At 49.8% G+C, this 26,709-nt stretch overlaps 1 protein-coding gene across 26 annotated transcripts in view; it reads right to left on the bottom strand.

The window, feature by feature from the left end:
- The window catches only part of ZNF536 (zinc finger protein 536), a 420,129-nt gene extending 394,515 nt beyond the window's left edge, over positions 1–25,614 (bottom strand). For 8 of the 26 annotated variants that reach the window (XR_011543678.1, XM_070632480.1, XM_070632496.1 and 5 more), the window contains exon 1: positions 25,023–25,160. The gene's annotated coding sequence lies outside the window, so the exon portion shown is untranslated. Of the gene's footprint in view, positions 1–18,755; positions 18,854–21,356; positions 21,719–24,265; positions 24,925–25,022 lie in introns of those variants that run through there. The other 18 variants (XM_070632497.1, XM_070632481.1, XM_070632495.1 and 15 more) reach the window with 11 other exon arrangements.
- Between the last annotated feature and the right edge of the window lie 1,095 nt (positions 25,615–26,709).

Genomic DNA, 26,709 nt, shown 5'->3' with positions numbered 1-26,709 from the left:
GCTAAGCCGAGATCATCAAACTCATTTCACATAAGACAACGAATTTAACCACCCGTGACTCAATGAGTGAGAAGTTAACATGCTATCCAGCAACACTAACCACTCCGAGGGAGACTGTCTTTAAATAAAATAACCCATTTTCAAGACTCGTCAGTCCAGGGCTAACTTTCTCAGCTCTCACCAGATGGCAGAACACTGAACGCTCAGGCTTTCCGCTCATACGGTGATGAAAATTATTTCTATGGAGATCAGGCTGCGTCGAGTCACCATCTTCTCTCAAACCCCAGTAAAATCCTATTTCACTAAAGTGAAACCACAGAAACAAAAGCATTCTGATACTGCCCAGTCTCTGCACACTTGGGTTACCGGCTCCTTGTTAGCTAAAACAAATGTCACATTTCAATCCACATTTAAAGGTCCACATTCCAGAGGAGGTTTGAGTAATCTTTTTTTTTTTTTCCCCCCAAACAAGAACAATCAAATTTAAGACAACGCTCCGGAAGAGAAAAAAAAAAATATCAAAGGATCTCTAGCCCAACGCCAAATGTACCCCTAATGCACTTGAACAATAGGAAGGCTGTGTTCCTACCCCAGGATAACACCGTCCATATGAATCCTAGGAATTTCGTGTATCTGACAGTTTCTCTCAACCACCCATAACATTCTTTCCTGTCTCATCGGAGCTGGCAAAGGAGAATTCTGTAATTGAGTGGCACAGAACATGTGCCCTCCTTGCTGGAAGATGACAGATGGATTATAAAAACTTCAAAGCGGAGCATTTGGAGCACCAGGGGAGAGATAGTGGGTATTTGAACTCTCCGTCTTTACCCAGGAGACAATGGCACTCTGACATGGAGCATATATCAAGGAATGGTGGAACTAGATAGACGTAATCTTTCTTTTCACTAAGTATTTAACATTCTGTTAGGAACAAGTTTCAGCCCGGCTGAAGTGCGACTCATCTTCATGCTAATCGTCACAGAGCAATGGTGACACGGACCCCCCCTGGCAATTGTCGTTGAATCGGTCTTTTTGCAAACTGATTTTTTTAAAGAACAGGAAGAGCTTCTGCTTTAGGGAGGAAAAAAGTAGAAATTAAGCATCGGGTTGGGATTAGCGTCTTTTCTAACTCAGTAATCTGCTGAGGCTTTTACTCCAGACGCGTGTTCCTCTCCCCTCTGACTGAGGAGGGGCTCTCGCACATGGCTCACGGACCACATGCCGCCAATTAGCCATCTCGAAGTGCAGCCGTTGACTCACCTGAGCCACGCTAGCCCAGACGTCCCCAGACACCAAGCCTCCCTCACGCCTCCCAGCCGGGCCACCCACGGCCACAGCCAATGGGTGGAGAGGTCACGGGTTCACCCCTTGCTTCAGCATCCAGCCCCACATTTCGGCTGCAAAGAACAAACTGAAACAAGGAAGAAGCGCAACTCAGGAGCAATTTTTCACATCTAAGCTCCGTGCTGCAGCGTGAGGCAGGGGACGGGCTGCTGTCGATACAGCCCGGATGACAGAGCGAGTTCCTGGCCCCAAAATACCGCTCCACGCTGAGGCCCAAGCTGCAAAATGACTCGTGTCGATATGATGAATTGTAAGCCCAAAAAAACCTTAAATTTTCTATGTCTCTTAAAATTTTGATAGAGACATAAAATGGCTTATAGAATTCTAATTATAGCAACAGACTTCAAAAAATGTCTCAATGTCAGAGATTAGTGAATCAAAGGCACATTTTTTAAATCAATTCTTCCTTCTGAATATTAACAGTATTTATCATTCACACTGCCCTCTGGAAACGCCAGCTAGGATCCCTCTCCACATTTGACGAGAAGGGTCTCCCTGTGGTTATGAGGCTGATGAAATGAGAGCCCCCGAGGGGTGAAGCCTTGCCTATAGGCCAAAGTCCCCACTGGAATGAGTCCTGTGGGTGTGCGCTTCAGTCACTGATGCTGAGTATTTCCAACTCTCTATTGCTCACCATTGTCATCTCAAAATACTCTCTGCCTTCTTCAAAGTACTACCAAATAAATGGAGTTAAAATCAAATTACTCTTATGAGAATTGCAGCACCTTTTTAAATAATTAGACATGGTCCAAATATTCCCACAGTTCAGCATCCTTCTCTTCCACTATCCTTACGTAGATACAATAAAATACTTTGGAAACTACCAAGCTGATCTATCTGAGATGTGACCAAAACTCTACCTGTCTTCGTCTCCATCCCACCTCAATGCCTCAGCCATACAGACGCAAGCAGAGGTCCCCCTTTTTCTGATACCTATATGCTTGATTTTGATGCTTCCAGTTATGGGTGTCCCAGACTTCACGGGTTGCTTATGGTTGCGTCTACTCAAAGAAAAGTGAGGCACATAGCTCTCAAGCTTATTTCATACAGGCGGACAGAAAACACTCAAAGTCCCAAAGTCAATTTCACAGGCCGTAAGAATGCTGTTGACATGAAGGAGATGGAAGGGGCAGAGGCCTCATGCCCACTCTGCGGCACGTGCACCTGCCTCTTCCCCACCCTGAGTCCTTCCTCAGCTTCTCCAAGGCACCCAAGACCCATGGGGAGACTAGCAGTGTGGTCCACAGCCCAGGGCCAACAAAACCTTCAGGAAGCACTCCCTAAAGAGAATATAAACTGTTTTTAAACGTGGAAGAATTTAATAATTTTTTTTTTATTTCAAGGCCACAGTATTCCTTGAATAGCCAGCCAGATGCTAAGGAGGCTGCTTTTAAAGGGCTGTGGGGACTGTAGGTCAGGCACCTGTGTGCTCCTGCTCACCGGGCGCTTTCTCAACAGATTGTCGAAAAAGTCAGCGCGTCGACGAATGCCAAAGCCTGAACTTTTACCGAGGAGCATTTGCACCCACCATCACCACGGGGGATTTCGAGCTTGTCTTGAATTCTCCCATGAGCCATCATTTCACGCTTGTCCAGTTAATGAAAGGAAGAAGACTTCGTGGGTGACACCAACAGCAGCAGAAAGGGTTTCTGGGTGGCCTCCAGCAGTGGGACATGGGGCCTCATCAAGAACTATGCCCATGCTGATCTCCGACACCCAAGGTTAACCAAAGCCCCTGGGGACAGGATGGACAGATCAGGTGTGCCATGAAGACTCCAAAACGCAGAGACAACAACAAAGTAAATAAAATTGTAATTTTAAGTATTTTACACTTGATTCCCACTCAACTGAAAAAAAAAAAAAGAAGGTATCAAAACAATCATGGTTGGAAAAATCAAAACTAACTCTGTCCTTACATTTACTGTGCACTTTAGTACCTTTGAACCGATGGGGAGGGTGTGGAGAGAGAGAAACCATGATCGTCCCGGTGTCTCGGGAATCCAGGGGCCTCAACTGGCCCCCCGTCCACGGGTGCCTCTAACTCAGACTCCGAAGCTCAAAGACTCCTTTAAGTAGAAGGATCTCTCCTCTCCTTGCTGGCACCCAGCCCTAGCACGGCCCTGCTCTGTTCACTGGCCAAACCAGTCGGCTCCACCAGTCACTTTCCCCAAGTCCCTTCCAGAACCGACTTCCAGCAAAGGGCAGAAAGTGCTCAACAAAATATGGGAAAGCACTTCAGAGACAGACGCCAGAGAGCCATGCCCAACACCCTGACGTCGCACACACTTGCTCCTCGCGGCTCAGTGCCTCGAGAGCTCAGCCTGAATGTGTCACAACAATGTGACAAACCTTTAAATCACCCATTAATGTATATGTTCCCTTAGATGAAACATAGACCTCAGCATCCACAAGAGGAGAACGGGGTAGGGTCTTTGAAGGAAGCCTGCGCGAGAAAGCCCTTTTTACAAGAGCATTTTCATCTTCCTTTTTCACAGTGATCTTCTGCCATGGTGGAATGTAAACACCACAGGAATAGACAGAATCGTGAATTAAGGATTTGGACGCCTTGCTTTAGAAGTAATCTTCAAAGAATGCACATCCCAAACATCAGAGTCGCACAACAAGGCTCCGAGCTGCTTGTGACTGCCTGGAAAACAGCACAGGTCACACCTATTATTACCAGTTGGGTCCTGAATTGCTTTTAAAAATCAATAGAAAACATGTTCTTACATCTCGTCGACTTGGCAAGAGGGCAGATTCAGAAAGTGCTTTTCTTTGCCCAGAAGAAACCATGTAGAGGGTGTCCCCCAGAACGCTCCCAGCAGTGGGCATAAATCAGAACGGAGCGCTCGGTGATCACTCTAAGACGCTTCCCCAGGAGAGGGCACTGGAGACCGGTGGCTCTGTGAACTGCCCACCTGGCCTCCCCCTGGCCGTGCACCTCCCCTCTCCCAGCAGACACAGGGTAGCCAGAGCCCTACTCCAGGGCACCAGCAGCTCCCTCTCTCTATTCCGTTGGCCAAATCTGCGTAATCATAGCCACGAAACAAGCAGCACGGTGGGAAAGAGAGGTCCTGCGGGCAGGGCTGGGGGATTTCCTCAGGACACAGCCACTTGCTATGAGCAGGGCTTTTGGTCAGTCACGTGGTACCCTGAGGTTCCTGGTTCAGAAAATCAGATGATGACCCTACCTCACAGGACTGCTGAAGATTCAGGGGGAACACACCTGGGAAGCCGCCCGGACAGCATGCCACCGTGGAGCTCTACGGCACCCTCCTCCTTTGCCTCCTCCTCGTCCCTCTCATTTCTAGAATTGATATTAGTATTTGTAGCCGTGCTGTGCCTTCGTTTCCCACCATTTGGAGGCGCAGGGCTAAGGCACTGACCCAGCGTTTGCTGGGCAGGTGAAAGGAGGCCATTTGGTCCATACAACTTATCTTCTTCAGGAAAACTCAGACAAGGGCATCCCCAAAACCCAAAGGCAAAACCCATGAAATAAGCTGAATGGACTCTTGTGAGCGCAGGACCCAGAGCATCTTCTAAGATTAAACCTGTATGAAAAGCACAAAAGTCAAATGCTGAACGATGCATTAACTACGCACAACCAAAGATCTGGGAGAGGCTAACCCCACATTTGGCAGCAAACTGAGTTCTTTTATTTGATATGAAATCTGTGCACGGTAGTGATTGGTCCTTCCTGCTCAATGCCACCAAACTCAGTGGAGGGGTGCTAAAAAGACAAAAGGCCTAGACATCCATTTACTCAAGGCTCTTCCTTGTTAAAGGGTGAAATCTAATCGGCATCAGAAATAATGGCTTCTCGGAACCACGCTGGCCAAGGTCAGAAGTCAGACGCACCTGGCGCGGGATTAATAACATCTTGTCCCACTTGCACAATTAGGGAGTTATGGAGAGTATTTCTAACCCGTGTGGAATGAGCGGTTTACAAGACGAAAGGTTAGCAGTCCTTTTCCAATCAGGTATGCCCACTGCAGCTAGACCTTTCACAAACATTTCCTCAAGTTTCCCACACAGAAATCTGAAGACTTATGGGCCATCCAAGCATTGTAGGTTGTGTGTTTTGTTGTTGTTGTCATTTGTTTTGTTTTGTTTGAAGCTACATGTTCTCAAAATCACAGATGCGGCTGCTGATAAATTGTGGTAATTCCTTCGCCATCTTCTACTATTTTTTATTTGGTTTGAATTAAACACAAAGATTCAGCCGCCACGCTACCTGTGGCTCCTGCATGAATAGGGCTAAGTTACTTCTGCCCAGCTTTGGAAACATCTCAGCGGACTGAAGTCAAACAAAGGACGCGTGGGACTTCTATTTGCCCAGAGTAGGGCTCCCTGATGCCGTCACCTGCCCTGCAAGGTGACAGGTTCTCAGGAAGATAAGCATCTGGAATTACCTCTGTGATTGTGGCCGGGAATACTCTCTGATTTTGCAAAATGTCGCCAAATTAGGACAACCTGGAGAAAACCAAGTAGGCAATAAATAAGGTTTGCTAATGTTAAACCACTTCCCCAGGTTCACTTCATAAACCGTCACAGCAGAACTGGACAGGGCCACCCTGGACCAGCCCAGGGTCCACGGACAACAGCACCATCTACCAAACTGGACTCCCAGGGTGGGGCCCAAGGATTGAATGTTTACCAAGCCTCTCAAACGATTCTTTCTCTGCCAGAGTTTGACAGTGATTGGCCAGGCACACCTTCCTCATTTCACAGACGAGAAAACAGGTCCAGCTGGGGTAATAAATCGCACAAGCAACTAACCAATCAAGGGTCAGGACCCGGATTTGTGCCTCCACCCTGCATCTTACTCTGAACTGTACACCGGCCTGCCATGGGGGCACATGGTGGGCAGCCCTGAATACCATATTTTATTTGCATTCACACAATCAAATAGCTGAAACATAGCAGTTGAACCAGAAGCTGGAGCCTGGGAGACCCGGGGAAGAGGCTGGGAGGCAGGCACGAGTAAGCCAATGCCAAAGTCCCAATGGAGAGCTGGAAGAGGCAGGTGCCACCAGCCCCCTGTTGGGGAGTGGGACGCCCCTCCTTAATCAGAGGCAAATCACAAGGGCATCACCAAGAAGCATGACACTAAGGAACTGCCGGTTTTACCTGATCAAGGAAACTACTCATGATGAGGGCTTCCCTCCCAAAAAGTTTTGGCTTTGAGTAATCGTGGTTTCACACCTCACTAGTAGAGTCTATGGTCTTTATTTTTTTAAACTAATTAGCAGACTTTTTGACTCACTGCATTGAAAAAGAAAAAAGCAACCAACTAGATAGCAAATAGTTTTTAGCCCAAGAGGTCTATAAATCAGGAACAATTCACTGGGAAATAATTCTAAATCTTTTCAAAATACCCATGTCCCTAAATTCTCTTCGGTCATTTTTTAAGGATTTATGACCCCCCTCTTCCATCCTCAACCCCTCCCACAGATGCCAGAAACCCAGAGCCAGTGACTGGCAAGGCACTGACACGCTAAGGGAAGAAAAAGGAAAATTCTGTCCTCAGGGGGCTTGCAATTTAGTAGAGGAGAAAAGACATATATGGGAAAAATATATTTCTATTTAGCTCACAGAGTAAACAAATAAATAATATGGATCAAAGGGAGAAATTTTATAGAGTGGAAGAATTCTACCCGACAGACAGGTGAAAATCCAGACCTGTGGGGTGTGCATTCCCATCTCTTACTTTCTGCAGAATTCTTGGTGGCTGTTGACTTATTGGGAGGAGGAAGAAGAGCGCCTCCAACGCTTTTGGAAAATGCGTTCTTCAAGGCGCACGAGCATCGTCAAGTGCCCCAAGATGGCAGTCACCCGGGCGACAGGCTGTACCATAGGTTTGAGTCCTTTCTCCCTTCTGCAATCATCCTCTGTGATTCGAGTGTCTCGTTGAAGCCAGTGGGGTTACTCCACCTCACTCATCAGTCAGATGAGCGCCTCACCAATCAGGGAGTCAAGACAGCATCTTCTTCAGGCTCCACGACTCCTCTGCCCAGGGACCCCCATCAAGTGCTGCCGAAGATGAGAATGCAGAGCGGCTGACGACTCTATCTACACTAATCAGGGCCCCACACAGCTGGCTCTCAGCAGCGACAAAGAACCCATGAGAACTCTCTGTGCCCAACGTACTGATGTCAAGCGAGAGGCCCGTGGCAGAGACTGCGTGGCCAACCTCGGATAAGGTGGCACGGGCAGGGCAAAGGCTTGAGAGAAGAGGCCTCCATGGCCCCACAAGCCAGAGGACACATCCTTGACCGAGCAGTGCCCCACAGAGAAAGAAAGACTTAGCAATAACACTAATACATTTTCTGTACAGAGACAACTGTGCTTCTGAATTTCTATCATGGCAACCTCTTGGCAGTTAGGAGAGAACCACAGCTGTAGCTTCCACCTCTGACAAAGAACAAAGGACACGTCACAGGGCAGTTCATTGCATGACACAATGTTGTTCTCAAAGGGTCAAGGACAAACTCTCGAATCCATATTTTTTTTCAGGAAAGTAGCATTCTTTCAAAAAATATTTATACATTGGCTGCCACTGCAGTCGCTGTTCTAGGTGCCAGAAGTAGAGTGATCAGGAGACTTCGAGGGCCCTGGCCTTGGGGGTACAGTTCTAGACAAGGGAGGCAGACAGGACACGCGCTAACAACCCATGAAGTCAATAAAGAGAAGTCTTGTGAAGAAAATAAAGCAGGACAATGAGTTGGGAGGTGATCCGTGTAGGGCAAAGGAAGGGGGAGGCCAGGAAGAGCTCTCCGAAGAAGTGGCATTTGATGCGACCTGAGAGATGAGCAGAAGAGACAGCTGAAGAGCGTGGACGAGAGGGTTCCAGGCAGAGGACGCAGCCACGCCAAAGGCCTCGAGCGTGATCGTGCCCACCACGTCTAAGGAACCGAGAGAAGGCCAGTAGGGCGGGAGCCTGGTGGACGCGGAGGAGGGGGTAGGATTTGGGACAGCAAGGTAGACACGGTTGGACCACGATGGCTCCATCCATCAGCTGGAGCTTATCAAACCCTCCTTGAACTGATCAGTGCCTGCTAGCCAGCACAGTGGCCTCAGTTCCAGGTTCAGCCTGTTCTAAATCATTCTAACGTTCTCCATTGGCATTTCCCAAAAAGGAAAGAAACACCTGTCTCTTCAAAAGAACAAAAACCTCTGGGTACCCTGAAGGCCAGACAGCACTGCCCTCTTTGCAACTACCCAGGCAGGTCACATCTCTGCCTGCTTCCTGGCCAGGTGCTGGTCAAGGTGTTAATTAGCCAGCTCCTCTCTAGAGGAGAAGCATCCGGAGGACACTGACAGCTCAAGGGGCAACGAGCAGAGAGAGCTGGCCCAGGATCCCCCGGTGCCACAGCCCGGAAGCCTTTGTCCAAACAGTGGAGAGGTGAGGTGGCTGTGGGCAGACATCTGAGTTTCAAAATTCTTCTGTAATTATGGCTTTAGTTAAGAAAATGCACATGAGTTCACAGGATGATAAATATTAGCATGCTTCTCCAAGTTCAAGTGAGTTGTCAATAAGACAATTAAAGCAGCATCAATAATATGCAGTGTACGTTATTATCTGCTATTCTAAATCCCAGGCTTTTTTGATCTCTGGAAAACAAAGAAGGACAGGCTGCGGTGACACCAACACTTTTTGCACAAGTGAAAGATGTAATTGTGCATTAACAGCACAGCACTGGGGGGCGGGAAACGAGCGTTCTTCACACCCGGAACATGAAGAACTCGGGTGATGAAGAACGGGCGAGGTGGAAGCAACCGTTACAATGGAAAATCAGCAATCCTGTGTCTAAGGCGGATCAATCACTTACACCACGTGCCCCAGTCAATAGGAGCCTGAATAAGTGCTAGCATTGACCTTAATCAACTGATGGTGCGTACTCAGAAATCAGAAACTCTAGATTCTTCTAAAAAAGAGGAAGTTAAGGGAAACTTTGGGTGAAATGAATGAACATGGCCTTTATATATTTGTGTGTGTGTGTGAAGAAAATAAAGCAGGACAATGACATATATACACACATACACACATATGCATTCATATATAGATGGACTACACCCATATATATTCACTTATATGAAAAACCATATAGTATCGTGCTGAACTGGAATTTACAAGCAACCACCTCCTGAATACAAATTGCGTGGCAAAACTTTTCCATTGTTCTCTAAGACAAAACCCTACACAACGCACTCTCTATACATCTGCAGAATCAAAAATCATTCTCCTCCAAAAATAACTTGCAAAGCATTAATGCACTGGAATGAGAGTAGATGTTAAAACTCTTTGTTGACACTCTGTGATTTAGCACTGAAGATAGAAGTTTTCTCTAAATTAATGAGCCAGACATAATAGAGCACTGTCAAAATATTGATTTTATTTTCTCCTACCTATTGTTGGCACTCTTCTCTTAGTTGGAGAAAAATATAATTTCTTCATTAGAGTTATCATTCGTTATTATTACATTACTTGCTATTTGTTATGGAAAAGGAATCTCGTGTCACTTTTCAAGATTAATATCGGACAACTGCATGGGGAGTCATGATAAAGACTAAAATAAAATACCAAATACTTCCCAGACAATTGGTACTTTAGACAGAAATAATTCTTAGGAGGAAAAGGAAGAATTGTAGGTTTAAATTTCATAAAATATATATAAATTTAGATCTATATTGATATACTTGGGTAAAACATTATTCCAACTAAAGCTTGGAAATTAAAACGATTATATTCATGCTAACGTAGCTTACTTCGCAATAATCAAATTGGTGAGTGGACAGTAGCCAACAGAGACTCAGAGCTAAGGAGATAAAATTCGGGGGGATATTGGTGACCAAGGTCTGTCCTTTTATTCTAAAGAATTATTTTTATAGTGCCCTTGAACATTTTTTCTCTTAATTCATCATAGATTTTTGCTAAGGAAGGAGAAATATTTAAGCAACTTTTCTGAAAGTGTAATAAAAGTCATGCATTTGTTTCCATAATTTTTCTATTGAGTCATTTACATTTTAATATTTTACATCGAGGTTACGATGATGTGAAATACGATATGTATGCAGGACTATCTGGAATGTTTACAGTTATTTAATGAAATTTACTTAACCATTTAAAACAAGATGATGAGAAAAAAAAGTTTGGTATCCAAAGAGCCAGGAACACTGCATTTTCCGTTAAAAAATTAAATGAAATTAAATTTAAAGTTCCCATTGTAATCGCATAAGTGATAAATCAACAGGCCAGGCAGGAGAAGGAAACGTATGCTTTCAAGTCTACGTCAAAAGGTCCTCTGGACCCACAGGTGACAGAAACGGGGAGCTAGTTTTCCTGCCAACCTCTCTCTTTCCTGAAAGGGAAGGTGTTCACGACCCCCAGACGGAGCTGGGAGGTGAGAACCTCCCTGAAAAGCCAAGACACCTGAATCGAGCACAAATTTGGGGTGTCCCTGTGGATGCGGAGACCCCATTTGTGGAGTTTTCCCATCCCCCCAGCACCCTGCACACTGCCTGACACAGGCGCCATGCTCAGCAACAACAGGACGAGAAAGGATGGAGGAAATACGTGAAACTACTGCGGCCACGCACAGGTGAGAAAGGCGAGCTTTGAGATGCCGACACAAAACTGAAGATTTACCTTCTCTCCTCTGAGACCGCACGAGGTAAAAACAAGTACAACAAACTAAGTACAACAGAACCGTGTAGTCAGGCGACACCCCCAGACTCAGGGTGGGGCACAGGCAGCTGCAGGGAGCCAGCCATCGCAGAACCACTTGGGAATCTCAACAGAAACTAGAATGTAAGAGCTTTACAATTTTCTGTCTTTGCACCTAACTTTATTTTCTACCTTCCTTAGGAGCCTGGCACAGAGCAGATGTTCAGCAGATGTCTGGAGAATGAATGAATGATTGTGTAGGAAGAAGGACAGATGGAGCGCAGGAGGGAAGGACCACTTAGAAGGAAGATGTTGACTTCTCTTTGCAGAGAAGGCCACGGCAGCCAGGGGACACTCTAGCCGGAAGCGCCTCTCAACAGGCTGTGCTCACAGCAGACCGAGGGAGCAGCCCAATGAGAAGATTCTCCTTCCTCATACAAAGAAAGGAGGTTGCACCATTCTTTGGGGAGCAGTGCACACCCAGCTCCAGCCATCCTGGCAGTCTTTCTTCTCCTCAACTATCAAGACTTTTCCAACCTCAGGGCCTTTGCACATGCTGTTCCCTCTCCCTGGAAGTTTTCCCTCCCCTTTGCTTTGCCGGCTCCTTCTCACCCTTAGTCCTCCAAGAACACCCCTGACCAGCTGGTTGAAGAGGAGGTGTCCCCACAGCCCTCTGCTCTCTTCCTTACTAGTCTTCACGGCCACAGTTGAAATGATAAGCATTGCGTCTCTCTCTTGTGACTTTCTCTAGAGCTGCAGGAACCACTCATGTCCGGTCCACGGCTATGCCCACAGTGCCTAGCACAGTGACTGTCTGCAGGATGGACAAATCAGAGAGAATGAACTGCAGAGCACGGTGACACTGCCAAGAGCGACGCGAAGAGAAGCATGTGATGGGCAGCCAGCTCCCCCAGGGCTCCGTTCTCACTGCCCACTCCTCCACCTTAAGAAGACAAATGGTTCAGGAGGGTGAAGGATGTCTGTCTCCTGACCCTCAATTCTCCAACTGCTGTATCTGCTCTAGAAAACCCCTTTTCCAGAGAAGGTCCAGGCCAGGTGCCAAGAGCCCCAGTCCAAAGGGCATGTGTAACCCACATCACAGGCACACATTCCATTCAGAGAGAGCCCAGCACTGCCACCCACCAGCTGCGGGACCTGGGGCAAGTCACCCCACACGGATGAGCCTCCCCATCAAAGGGCAGAGGTGTTCTATGAATTAAATTAAATGACATCCTGCATTTTAAAGCCCAAGGCCACCTATGTAATAAGCACTCAATAAATGCTAGAGGTTTATTTCCAGGATCCAACCCTGGTTTCAAGTTTCCCCAGCTTCCTGGGTCTTGTCTTCATAGAGCATCTCTGAGGTACTCCCTACTTTCCAAGGAGGGCAGGCATTTTCCCTTTGCCAGAGACTTGGGATCCCCTGCAGTGAGGGAAGTCACCCCAGAATTCCCCTTGCCCCCTGTGGGAAAAAGTACAAGAGTTATGTTCCACTCCTCACCTCTCTCTTGGGTGACTCATCTTGAATGCAACGGCCGCAAGTTCAACTCATTAATTTTATACTTCACGCTCAAGCATTAGGCTCTCTTGAAATCAGCATAGGAGTATATGCCAGTATGCAAATTAGGGGAGTCTCTGATATACGTGTGTGTGTGTGTGTGTGTGTGTGTGTGTGTGTCCTGGAAACGTGGTGTTAGCACTTGACGGATTGGAGTGAGAATGTTTGTTTAGTGAAGACTTAAATCCCACCCCAACTCTGTACCCCTCCATGAACTCAGCTGACCCTAAAAATGCAGCTTCTGAAACATAGGAAATCAATCAGCTGATACTTATTGATCCCCAGGTAAATAACTCCAAAGACCAGCCAGGGAAACAAAAGAGGAATGACACTTCTCTACTAGGCTCTGCAAGTGACTGATGCCTGTAGTTTTTGGTGAGGTTTCCACTTCTAGAATATTTAACAAAATGTATAAAACAAGTAACAATAGCAGCTGGCCATTCATTGAACAGCTAGTCTCTGGACTCATTAATTAATCATTTTCTCTTTTAATCCTGATGACTCAATGAGGGAGGAAGAATTATTCCAGGTCTACTGATGAGAAAACCGAGGCTGAAAGACAGAAATACCTGCTCACAAACCCCCTGTAAGTGGTGGAGCTGGGTACCGAGCCGGGGCCCCTTTGACCGGTCCTGAGCTCTTTATCACTGTGTGTTACACTGCTTAAAAACAAAACCGAAAAGAGGCTTCCTCATTTACAAACTTGATGTTTACAGCTCAATGAAATAACCACCTTAATCATGGAATGAGGGCGGGAACATCCCTAAAAATTAAATTGTGCAAAAAACTAACTTATAGATATTGATATATCAAGCAATGCAAGTACTATGTAACCCCTGCAAAAAATTTAACTAGCAAATGAAACGCACAAAGAATTCCACCTTTAGACTCTCCTCTTTCCAGAGCAATGAAACAGTAAGTGGGAAACTGCACGAAGTTTCCTGCTGTCAATCCAAGGGTTAACAGTTGGCTAACGATAGAGGTTATTAAAGGAGGGTCCCCTGAAGCCCCCCGTCCAGCAACTATTCAATTTGCCTGCCTTCAAGACGGAGATGGGCAAGCACAAATATCTGCATATTTAAGCACGAATTACCGTATCAGGAGTTTACACTGGAATGTGCTCAGTCTTCTGACTCCCAGAGACATAAGTGCTCCATCCGCAGCCTCCCCAGGCTGCCCCGGCCCTTCACAATGACCTCCGCAGGAGGCCAAGCTCTACCAGAAGTGAGTCAAAGACACAGATTTCAACTCGAAAGTCTGTCCCGAGGAATGAAGCAGCTGGAAACCACTCATTCTTCAGATCAATGAACAAATTATTTTATTGAAGGTGGTGTTTAGAGATCTCACACACAAAAACTACATGATTTTTATCTGCGGAATATTATCGTGCAAAGGGAGAAAAGTTTTCCTCAGAGCAGAACCCCGTCGTCCCCAAGATCCACAGAGGGGCCTGGTATTTCTCACCTGAGCAGCCAGGCTCCTAATTCAGGCAGAGCAAGCGGGGCCTGAAAAACACATCTCACACACATCTAGCTCCTGTCAACCTTCTGAGACAGGAGGGAAAATGTGAGGATCAAGTTGCTGCTACCGGGGAGATAAAAGGGCAGTATGTCAAAATGCAGCCAATTCTTCTGGGAGAGTTTTGAAAATGGTACATACTCTAATATCTGGAATGTACTACTTGACCTCACCAGACAGCCATCACTAAAGAACAAACATGCCAACGGGCACGGCATGCACATCCCCCAAAAGACAGCTCCTATCACCACTCCTCACATCACAGGAGCACCGTCCTGAGAAATGCCAATCAGATGGCCAGACCCTGGATGAGCCCATCATTTGTCATGCACTAAGAAAGCCACTGCATCTTCCTTGGGGTGGCAGCAGCTACTAAAGGGAAAACTGCTACCCTGCAGCCTTAATCAATACATTTTTAGATGATGCAAATGTTCATGTCATCTTGTCTGTATTGCTTCTGCCACCAAAATATACTAGATGAGGATTTTAAATGGAACTAACATTCCGATGCCCCCTCCACCACCAAACTTTAACAAAACCTTTTTCAACATACTTTCAGAATGCATGTGTACACACAAAGGGGAAAACAGCTAAAAAGGAGGAAAGCGGTGGGGGGGTGGGGGGGGGTGGGGGGGGGACGGAAACAAAACAAAACAAAAAACCCCAGAAAATAGATATTAAGTTGTCAAATCAATGATCTCAGGGAAGAACTACAGACGGACTGCCTGGCTTTTTGCTTAAGGACTGGTGTGTCCAAAGTCCGTACGAGCTCCAGGCAGGGCTGTGGCTTCTGAGGGCTCAGAGCTACAGGTCCAGAGTGGCCGGCAGGACTCAGGGAGAGCCAGTGGCATTGCGGACCAGCCCAGAGGCAGCCCTCCACCACAGAGGAGGTTTGGGCTGCACAGATTAAATCCTTTCATGTCGGCATGTGGCCGCTTTGCTCCCTCCCCACGTTCCCACACTACACTTTTCCACCTTTTGAACTCTTCTTAGGCTATTGGAGCAGTATTGCCACCCACCAGCGCTGACCCTCTTTTGGGTGGAAACGGTTGTGAATAAAGTTTCTCAGATGCTGCAGGAATCCTGCACTGAGTTTAATTAGCAGATCCAGCCATGTTTCATCAGTGAGATGCTCCCTGCTCGGAGCAGATTTAAGGCTGCTGAAATAGCCACTTGGCATCAACAGATTACAACCCCCAAACTGGGAGCCCTAACCAAGGAAGCAAAATAATTAAAGCACTTTAGCTGTAATTTCAATAAGATTTCCCACCCCCTTCAATAGGCTTCATAGTAATGACAGCCTTTCTCTAATAATTTGGAAGGCTTTCCCCGACTTGACTTTAATAGATTTTAATAGAGAATCAAAATTTTTTAAAAGAACAAAAAAAAATATTTATGCCACTTTTTTCTCTAGCCAATAAGGAATAAATGTGTCTAGATATTCCGAAAGATAAAATTAAATAATCAAACTATTCAAAGAGATTAAATTTCAGACATAATATCTATGCTGTCTGTGATCTGTTGGTTTTCTATAGTTGATACAGTTGAGCTGATACAGTTTCCAAATATTTTCTCCCTCTTGAAAACAAATTTACAACAATGCATGTGTTCTCCAGGCAGCAAGTTCCGGCTTACATATGTAACTTTCACTTACAGGTGAGTTGCTGTGACTGGGAAGGAGGATTCCGTCCGAGTCCTCTCCGAGTCCTGTGTGGAAGGAGGGAGTGCAGGCCAGGTTGACTGAGCTCCCAGGCACAGGCACTGGCTGCAACCCAGGCTCGGCCCTGCTGGAGCTGAGCGGCTGCAACAAGTTGTCTCGCCCCTCAGTCTGCCCACTGGGGAAACTCGCTGAGGGATGCCCTTCACTGGGTGGTTAAAAGGACGAAATAAGACAATATCTCCAAGGTGCAGAATGCATGCCTGGCATGAGGCCGGCCCCCAACAGGAGCCACTGCAGGTGTGAATGTTCCGGCCACCTCTGGGCACCCACAGAGAGGTGCCCCAGACGCTCCCTCCTCAGGTGCTCTGACACTACAGGCATAAATGTTCACCGAATCACTGCAAACCTCTGAGCGCCCTGTGATCTAGGCCCCTCCATGGACCAAAATCCCATCCAAACCCGTGGGACCTTCAGACGTGAGAACATCCTCATAATTAAGGTTGAACAGGCATTTTTGCGATTAATCTCAACTTCAGGAGCTCTATGGGCTGGCTTTTACAAGCTAAACAGAGCTGCTTCATCCTATGGATGTGTATGTGTGCACGTATAATTTGGTAACAAAACAACAAAGGCTAAAAAATCCTGAAGGGGGCTGATGGTCCCAAATGGATGAAGAGGGTGAGGTGTGGAACGAAGCCATGACGAGCTGGCAGACAAGCCTGCGGGCTGAAGAGCCAGCAGGGAGAGCGGGAGGCAAGAGGCAAGCCTACCTCGGTAATCAAAGACCCCTAAACACGGCTCAGGGGTTCAAAGCTGTAATGCCCTGAGAGAAAAACGTCCAGGTTAATGGCAGCTCAAGGCTACGGTGATTATTTTTCCTGCGTCAAAACGGCATGATTTTCTCACTGTAAAGTCACAGAGGAAGAATAGGCAGGTAGAGGAGGGGGAAACCCCACAAACTGATTTTCCTTCTGCCTCTCTCCGTGCCTTCAACACAGCTGCATGACCCTCCTGCCACCACCCACGCAGAGGCCCATCCCTCAAAGAGAGCTGGCTTTGGCTGCCTAGGACCCTCTCCACCTGGCGGCAGAGGCTGTGGTCGAGCTTCTCGGGGCAGTGATGAAACGCCAGGGTAAGTGCGTCTCCAGGACGGGCAGCGGGACATGGGTCAGGAGAGATGCTCTGCAGCAGCAGGGAGGTGAGCGTGGACTCCAGAGGCAGACTGGATAAGGTTCTAATTCTGGACCCACCACCCAGTCCTCTCAGTGCCTGGAGTTCCCTTCCTGAAATTTGAGATCAATAGAGTACCTGCCCTCATAGAGAGGTTGTAAGGATTAAACAAGTAAAGTGCCTAGAATCCATGTCTGCTACAGAGTAAGTGCTCAAAAATAAACTGCGATCATCACCCCGCCGGCAGGAAGCCCAGCCTCAACTCAGAGGCTGAGGATGGCTGCTTTCCACTTCTGGGTTTGCGTGTCGCAGCCAGGGGGCCCAGAAACACAGCTCCCACCCACAGGACCATTTTCAGGGTACAACTGATAGACAAGCAGTCTGTGGAATTCCCCCTCCTCTCAGACCCCAGAGGTTTGCTCCCATTTGGTGCAGGGCCCAACCTTCTGCTGTCGCAGGGCACTGGGACACAGCTGTCTCCCCACAGCCTGTGCACTCCCTGAGGGTCTGACCTCCCTGTGCCCCTCAAGACACCCAGGACAAGGCCTGCACATGGAAGGTGTGGGAAATGAGCCTGAACTCTGCAGAGGATGTATGGCAATGTCTGGAGACATGTGGGATTGTCACAACTGGGGGGTGCTGCTGGCATCTAGTGAGAAGGGGTCAAGGATGCTGCTACATACCCTACAATGCACAGGCCCGACTCTACAACAAGTGGGTAATGTCCACAGGGTCACTGTTGAGAAACCCTGGTGTAGAGAAACGATACTCAGGTTAGTCTGGCAAATTCTACCAAAGGTCTCACCCTGAGTCTTGTCTCTTAGGGCAGATAAACCTGAACTCCAGCAGGCTCAGAGGCTGTGAAAAGCCAAGTGCTCACCGCCCTGTGTAGCAGCAATAACTCCAATGCAAGAGACAGACCAAAGACCTACAATGATTCGTAAAGTGACAGCTGGGGATGGGGTGGGTCCTCAAGCAGCCAACGGAGCCAGTGAAAACCAGCCCTGATCTCTGCACAGAGAAGCCCACAGCAGACAGTCAACAGACACCTGCTGATGGCATGAACCACTCCCACCCCGGGCACTGCTCGCGCCCAGGCCAGGGGGCGCGAGGAGTGGTTCGCCTTCCTAAGGTGGCTTCTATCCATGTCTAACTTCGTTTGGGGGAAAAAAGAAAAAAAGATGATGTAAGAAAGGTGGCCCACATTCCCCAGGGTCCGTATTCTGAATACAGGTGCTCCCCTCCACTTCCTGATCCCTTCAGCAATTTTAGCCCTGACCCCTCCACACACACACACACACACACAGGCATGTGGTGTACACACACACCAGCATCACCACAACCAAGACCCCAGGGGGGCCGCTCCCTGGCTAAGCTCAGCTTGACTGTGCGTATGACTCCCTAGCTTAGCTCAGCTGCTCACCCTCCTAAGGGCACTCAGTGCCACCAAGGGTGGCCGGGGCAGTCTTGACCTGAGCAACCAATCCCTTTCTTTGACAAAAGGCCTCTCTCCCGACAACTCCTGACAACCAGGTACAACACACAGTAAGCCCCAGCAGCCGGGTGAGCCGCCCCCTTGCCCTGGACGGCTCCCTTCCCTCCAGTCCCTCTGCTGTCCTGCAGGACATGTCCTGGAGGGGCACGCCGGCGTGGAGGGCAGATGCGGCTTCACAGAGAAAGCCCCTGGGCTCACAAGCCCCTCCTGGCAGAGAAGGGTCTCTACAACGTCAGTGAACTTGTACCTTGCTTTCAAACTCCAAAGTCCAGCCTTCACAGCCTGGGAGTGGCATCAGGCCACCTGACCACAATGTCCTTCTAGCCCAAATCTAAGTTCTCACCTGGAGACAGGACGAGGCAGGGCTGAGCATTCACCTGCTCCAGGTCCTAGCAGAAGTGTCGTGGGGGACATCTGTCCTCAGCAGGGACAGAAGCTGACCTGCAGAAAGACAACTTCTGTTTTTAAACTTGCGTCAAGTCTCACTTTAAATAATGCTGAGAACAAAATGCAAGCTGATATTTCAGCTTACTTAAAAGGCTTATTAAAAACACTAAATCCAAAGATGTTAAAAGCTATAATTGTCCTCATTCAAACTGGAAAAATAAATCTATTTGCTTTCTTCTTTTATGATCCTCTTCTTAAAAAAATAAATAAGTTCATCTATATTCTCATGAGCATCATTGCTGTCTTTTTTTTCCCCTCCATTCAAGGCACTTTAAAAACACCTGTGCCATTCATAGCCAACTTTTGAGCAAAAGGCGACCACGTTTGGGGAAGGCTGTTTGATTTCCTCTGCCAGAGATAAGCTTGTCTTGCTCAAAAAGTAAGATGGAGTTCAGAGTTCATTTGAATGGGCTCGTGGATTTTATGGGTCTGAGCTGATGGAAATTTCTTTGGTTACCTAAGGCAGAGTAGACAACCAAATTGGTCAGCTTTTTGGGGCTCAACTGGTAAGGATTTCACATCTCAGCACCGCCTTCAGCACCCAATGGGCACCAGCAGTTAGTAGGGCAGCACATGCTAGCCCTCTCTCTGTCCTCTCCAATGACGGGGGTTACTGGCCTCCGGCTGGGACCAGAGCAGGGTGACTGCCGCTCCCCGCCAGCCTAAGTCTTCCGTGAAGACAGCCCCAGACAGCAGTTAACTTGCTGAGTTGTGAGGATCTCAGGCCTGCTCAGAAGTTAAGCACTCCAGGCACAGAAGGAGATGGGTTTCAGAGCAGTGGTCCAAGAGAATGCAAATGTACTGAAAGCACTTTCTCCAGGTTTGCCATAATTACCATTTATGTCTCCAGGAACTGTTTCCCCGAACCCAGTTTAGGGTGAAAGCATTTTAGCGACTTTCTCTGCAGATGACATATGAGGTACTAACCTTTTTTCATATGCCCAGATGTTAAGTTCATTTTCATCACATTTATGCAAATTTCATTTGAACAGTAAATCAAAAGAAATCTTAAATCATTGTACACCATTTAAAAATCCACACTAAATCCAGTTTACTTGCAGTGATATTATCATAATGTCACAGTTAAGGGACTGAGGGTAGGAAGCAGATGTCACAATCCCTTCTCCCATGCAGGGCCCCAGAGAGACCCCGAGTCCCAGCCATCACCCTTCAGATCTAAACGCCTCTGCCCGGTCACAACTGGGTTCAAGTGTTACCCGCTTGAGGGTATTCTGGAAGCCGAAGCCTTCTAAAAGTTTTCCAAACTTGGGGAAAGCAGGGGTCCCTCAGTCCAAGGGCCTGCCACCCACACCAGCGTCTGGACTGAGATACAACAAAGTTCAAAGGCAGGGCCCAGTGGTGAGCAGCTTGCTCCCTCCTCACCAGTCGGAAAAGTTAATTTCTGGGGCTCTGCGCCCGCATTTGTCGAAGCCTGGACGTCAGTGCTATCATTACCAAGCAAACCAGCCAGGCGGTTAATGGTGGAATCAGGAGGCATTTGCACTCCGCTATCAGAATGACATCATAACTAAAGCCTTCAGCCAGAAGTCCCAGGCTCTCCCTAAGCAGAGGCCCGAGGGCTGCCGGCCGCCCCCCTGTGCCTCCCCAGGCCAAAAGCCAGTCCAAGGCCCCTTCCAGGCAGGATGGTGGGCCCAGCCCCCAGCAAGTTCCCAGGCAAACGGGAACTAGGGTTAGTTTCCTCCCGAGCAAATCGACTTCCCCCCCAGGTTCTGAACACTGTAAATAATAACAACATATTACGTATTTTTAATAAAATTTGAGATACTATAAAACCACTTTCCTCAACAGACAAGGGTTGGTATTTTATGAACGCAGCCACGTTTGGCCATCGAATTGATGGCATTCCCAACAGAACTGTCAATCTCTCTGTCTTCAGCAGAGAAGCTCGGCGCTCTCCTTCGAGCAGCAGAAATAAATGACGCTGGAGAAACGGGGGCAAGCCAGGCGAGAAGCCCTTCTTGCTCTTGTTTGGGTTGCTTTTCTTTCTTTTTAAAGCAGGGCCGATCACACACACACACACACACACACACACACACACACACACACACACAGCCAGAGACACAAACCTTAGAATAATGGGGGAGGCATTTGGCGAGGAGCTGCATCCGCGGCGCGGCGCGACCAGCAGCCGGCCCGCTCGCTCGCTCGCTCGCAGCTCTGCTCTCCACGGCGGCGGGGACCAACGACCGCCCGGACCGAGATGCTCAACTCCACCGCGCCCCAAAGATCGCCTCCCGAGCCTCGCTACAGGTACACGCGTGGCCCAAACACCTCACCTGGCCCGCAAAGTCGGGAGACAGAGAAAAAAAGTTCTGCGAGCTGCCAGCCGGAAGCCGGGAGCCCGCGGCTGCGGTCCTCCCGCCAGCGAGCAGCCCTCGGCCGAGGCCCGCCCGGCGGCGCGCGGCTCCCGGGCACCTCGCTCGCCGGCTTGGAGCGCTCCCCTCGGGGCGCGCCGAGGCCACGGCAGGGCACTTACTTGGCACTCGCTTTGGAGCGTGCAGGTCGTCGCGGTTTTCACTTGGGTTTTCAAACAAGTTTCAGGGAGGAAGAAGGAGGAAAAAAAATCCAATTATGCAAATGGACTCCGGACTGGGAGGCGCGCGTTGGATCTGTCGCCGCTACTGTACGAGTTCTCGGAGCAGCCCGGGCCGGGCAGATTTATGGGGGCGCGTCACCGCTACGCCAGGTCCCGCCGCCGGAGCATCTCGAAGTTAATTAAAGCGGTAATGTCCACTTTCCCGGCGACCCTCCGTGCGCGGGTTTACGGTTTCACCATCCAACCCGACCCGGGCGGGGGCGGGCGCGCTCTCCCCACGCCTCTCTTCCTTCCCTCTTCTTGCTCCCCCTCTCTTTCCTCTCCCTTCCCCCCCCCCACCCCTTTCCTCTCTTACATCTCTTTAAGTCGCCTGCCTTCCACTCAGTGAACAATGAACAAAGCTGTGAGTGATGGGAAAGATCGCCCCCTCCCAACCCCAGCAGTGAGTAAAGCCGGTCTTAAAGTAAAAATCCAGTTGCTAATATCAAAATGGGAAAGAAAACAGTGCGTTCCCAGCCTGCCCCCCACCCCGTACACACACACGCACGCACGCTCACCCCACCCCAAGTTCACCTAAGCCCTGGCTGGGGGCGGGGGCTCCAAGGCCAGGGCTCCAGGGTCAGCCCAACCCACCCGGGACGCTTGAGATTGGGGGTAGCCAGCAGTCAGGCCAAGCTCGCATCCCGCGCCGCTCCCCGCCTGCCCTCCCCCGACCCCCGCCCCGCGTCTACACCGGCCGGCCTGGCCCAGCGGCCGCTCGGGCTGCCCGGCGGCCGGATGCGCTCAGCAAACGCGGCCCCTGTCGGATTTCTGCTAAACTGCACAGCGGCGGCGGCGGCGGCGGCTGCCGGGAGAAGGCGCAGGAGGAGCCCGAGGCCGGCCCCGCGCGCGCTCACCCCGCCCGGCCCGCGGCCCCCAGCCCGTGCCCGCCGGCCGCCCGCTCCCACCCGCAGGCGCACCGGCGCCCCCACCCGCGCCCCCGGCTGCCCCGGGCGCCCGAGCCCCGCAGGCCCGGACGCTGCGCAGCCGCCGTATTTTCTGCTAAAGTGAAAACGAAGGCGGCTGACAAATCACGTCTCCTGTGAGGCACTCGTTAGACATAACAATATCCGGCAAACAAAACCCAGCCACGGCTGTTGCGCCCGGCGCGCGGGGCTGGGACCCCGCCCTGCCCCTGCTCGGCCCCCAGCTCCTTGCTGCTGCCCCCGCCGTGCCCACCGCACCCCCAAATGATCGGGGTTTGTGTGCACGTTCGCCAAGAGGCGGACAGTAGGAACGCTCACAATACCGAAGTGGAAGGGGGGGCGACAACTTTCCACCTGTCCCCAAAGAAAGCCCTGCTGGAGTTTCCTCAGAGGAGTTCAGAGGCGCGGGGGCGGGGACAGACCCCTCTCTGCCCCGCATCTCCTTTTCTTTCTTCTTTCTAACTTCCCGGCGCCTCCGTTTCCACCTTGCCCTGCGCATACATCCATCTATATAGAGATATCTGTATTTTAAATTATTTGCAAAACTGCAACAGATGGGCGCGTCGAGATCTGGACACTTTCCTACTCATCATCAAAGAAAAGCTCCCCCCCCCCCACTTTTTTTGCCTAAAATATATCCCCAGTCCCGCCTACGACTGTTTTCCTCAATTCTTCATCTTCAAAAAATAATGTCGTGAAGCAAACAGAAAGGTTTATCAGCAAAGATCATACATCTGGGCTGGAAGGTTCGTTCCCCAAACTGCGCTCTTCCCAGACGCCCCCAACCCTCGAGCTCCCCCGCCTTTCAGAGTCCCCACGCCCGCACTCCCTCACTCTGATTGGCCTCGTTTCTCCAGCCCAGGGCTGGCCGGCTCAGTTCCCTCCATAACCTGTTACTTATTTCTTTCTTTTTATCTTTGGCCCCCAGCTTGGCCCCAGGGCCCGGGCAGAGCTGGGGCAGGTGCTGCGGGCACTGCATGCGCTTGCAGGCGCCACGGCCTTTTCCGGGGTCGCGGGTTCGGACCCTGGCACCCCGGCCCAGCACAGCCCCCGGCTTCGGCCTCGCCCAGCTCCCGGGGCACTGGAGGCCAATGAAAACACAAAATGGCAGGTCTCAGCGGCCCTTGGCGCCTGCAAGTTTGACACACTGTAAGCATCAGCTAACTTTGATTAAGAAAAAAATGATTACAAATTACCCTCTCTCCCCCCGGCGGCGGGGCCGGAATACCGCAGCGAGGCGCGAAGGGAGAAAGGGAGCGAGGGGCGCCGAGCCTCCGGCAGAGGAGAAAATGGGGAAAGTCACTTGAGCAGAAGTTTCCGCGGCCCTAGCCTGCCCCTCTGCAGACGATTTCCCCCACCCCCCAGACCCTTTTGAAAGTTTCCCGGGGCCGAGAGCGGCTCGCCGGCCGCGCGCGGGTGCGGGGCGCAGGCAGGGCCGGGAGCTGGGCGCTGGGTGCCCCCGGCGCGCCCGGCGCTAGGCCGGCGACTCCTTTTCAAAGTAACGGTCCCGGGACCGCGGGCGGGGGAGGCGGCCTCCCGGGCGCGGGTCCCGCTCGCCGCCGAACTTCTCTAGCGCCATTCGATGCCCGGCCGCCGCCGCTTTCTTGGTTTCTTCCTCTTTTTTCCCCCGCTGACAGCTTCTCTCGCCAACGTCACAGCCACGGATATTTAATTAGACCGTATTTTTTAATCGCGGTGGGGCGAGAAGGAACCCGGCGGCAGGCCTCGCCGAGATGGGGAGGGGGAGGGGATGGGGGTGCTACGCCAAGAGTCCAAACTCACTTTGCCACCTCCCGGACGCCGGGGCCACCCCCCATCCGCCGCCCCCCCTTCCGCCCCCGCCGCGCCGCGCCCCGCCAGCCCCCCCACCTTTGTTTTCCTTACCTTAAACATTGAAACGCGGGCGTCGGGAGCAAACTCGGGCACGTAAACGGAGCGTTGTAAAAGATTGTGTTCAATGAATAATGAAACATGTCCACATGATTGACTTGATCATTTTCCGGGGCTGAGGGGGGACGGGCGCCCTGCTCGCGCGCCTCGCTCGCCCACTCGGCAGAGCCCTGCGAACTGTTCCCAGCCCAGCCGGGGCAGGGCGGGCTCGATTTTCATCTGCCTCTTTTCAGAATCGCCCCGTTCATTGATACTCATCACCCAGCCCCAGCAGACATCCCCATCCCCGGCTCGGCCTCCCCCTATCTGGTAGGTGAAATGCATTGTACCATTAAAAACGCTCTCCATTGTCGCCCTGGCATAATTCACAGCAACTAGATAGGTCTTGCGGCATTTAGCTTTGATGAGCCAGAGACTGAACCCTTGATATAATAATCTACAAAGAATGGTGTGTGATCGTCCATTTTTTCTCTCTGTCTAGCAACTAAGAAACCATTTAACACAGCGCAGCTTGCTTCTGACCTTGAGCTCATGTAAACACACTTATTAAAATCTATCTATTCTCCAAGAGCTACATTCTGATTGTCAGACTCGTTACGGAGACATATATCAGCCCCTTCGCTTGTCACTACTTTGCATTCCTGCCTTTGACTAAAGAATTTTTTATCCAGCCGAGAGGGAGAGAGAGATTGCCACGGAGGGAGAGGAGAGAGAGACGGAAAAAGGGGAGAGGAAAAAGCGTAATTCTTACCTGCTCCTGAAACTATTTAAAGTCTGTTTCTTTTCTGGGGGGAAAAAAAAAACTCCTGGGTGAATCTCGGTGGACAGCGGGACGCGGAGAGTCAGTCACAGCCCTGGCGTTTAAGGAGTCATCAGCGATCAAATGACGTTGATCCGCGCTGTAACCTTGTGGCGTATTTAATGTAAATAAGGCAGTTATGTTGCCAATCGCCGCGATACAAACACGGAGAGGTCCTCAGCCTCGCCTCCCGCGCCTGCCATTAGAGGCGACTTTATTTACAGACACTATTTAGGAGATCATGATAATTCTAAAACAATACTAGTGCCAAATGATTATGAAAATATGATTTTAATTAATCACGTAGTAGGCAAGGAAATTAGCATACGGTAATTAAACTTCGAGAAAAACGTCACGCAGGTTCTCTGCCTTATGGGTCCAGAATAATCATCACGCGGTGGTCTCCAGGACTTAATTATCAAACAAAATAACTTTTTTAAGGCAACTTTGCAAATGCTGGTCTTCAAGGCAAAAGCTTTGGTAAATAATGTAAGGCGAGGTAACAAGGTGGAGCTGTGAGGGATGCGTGAGGTTGGGTTTCTGTGAAGCAAGGAAGCGGGGGAAGAAGGGGGAAAAGCCTGAATAATGCAATTATGGATTCTCTGTCCTAGAGTTGACAAAAGCTGGTGCCTCAAAAGCCTCTTTGTTATGGGATTATATAATGATCCTGGTGTCATTATGGGGAAAAAAGATTCAGTAATAATAATAAAAGAAGTACCCAGATACACCAATGAGGAGCTTGTTTTAAAGAAAAGACTCGCATGTGACATTGGGGCATGTTAAAAGCAGAAAGACAGGATCCAAAAGAGTTGACAAATAAAGAAGGAGGGAGGAAGGGAGGGAGCAGGCGAGGGAGGGAGAGAGAAAGAGGGAGAGAGACAGGCCTGTGTTGCGCATGATTAAGAAGCGATGGAGACAGATTGATTATTCAAAACGCTAGCCACAGGGACCCTTAAAACATTGATTCAGGTAAGCCTTGTTCCAGCCTGCCCGAACTGAGTTCCCCTAAGATGACTGCTGGGTTTAAACCAGGGCACTGCAACACATAAAAAGCAAAGATCGAGAGAAGCATGACCCAGCCGCCCCATCACCACCTCCCTCCTGCGGAAGGAGCCACTCAGTAGCAAACCACGGATCCAAGAGTGGGGCGAGGTGCAGAAAACTTCGCTCTGGGAGGAGCCACCGGGCAGCGGGTGGGGCTGGGGGCTCAGGCACAGACTCGACCCGGCTGCCCCAGGCAGAGGGCCTTGGCATCTTGCCGCCCGATTCCGGTGGTCCGCTCCCTGGGGCGTCGTCGGAGGGCACCTGGCCTGGTCACCGAGGCCCGCACCCTTGGACTCTGCCCTGAGAACCCAGGGTGCTCTTTCTTTTTCTCTCTCTCTTCTCTCTCCTCTCTCTCCAGGACTTTGGGGAGCGGGAAAAGAATCAGCTTCCCCCAACAAGCTAGTTCTCTGAGATTCTTAAAGTCCAGTCAAACCTCTGCAGTGGTGTTTTTTAAAAATCCCCCCTGCCTACCCAAAAAAGTTTAGGCATTCAGTCCGCATTTTCCAATCTGATGTGTCTGAAATTCTCTTTGAACAAATTCCAAAATACACGATTTTTTTTCTTGTGTAGAAATTAGCATCGCAATCACATCAAT

Source organism: Equus przewalskii, chromosome 9 (assembly GCF_037783145.1).
Source record: "Equus przewalskii isolate Varuska chromosome 9, EquPr2, whole genome shotgun sequence".
Taxonomy (NCBI): domain Eukaryota; kingdom Metazoa; phylum Chordata; class Mammalia; order Perissodactyla; family Equidae; genus Equus; species Equus przewalskii.
Note: the sequence above shows the minus strand (reverse complement) of the source record. Positions and strands in the feature narration are given on the sequence as shown.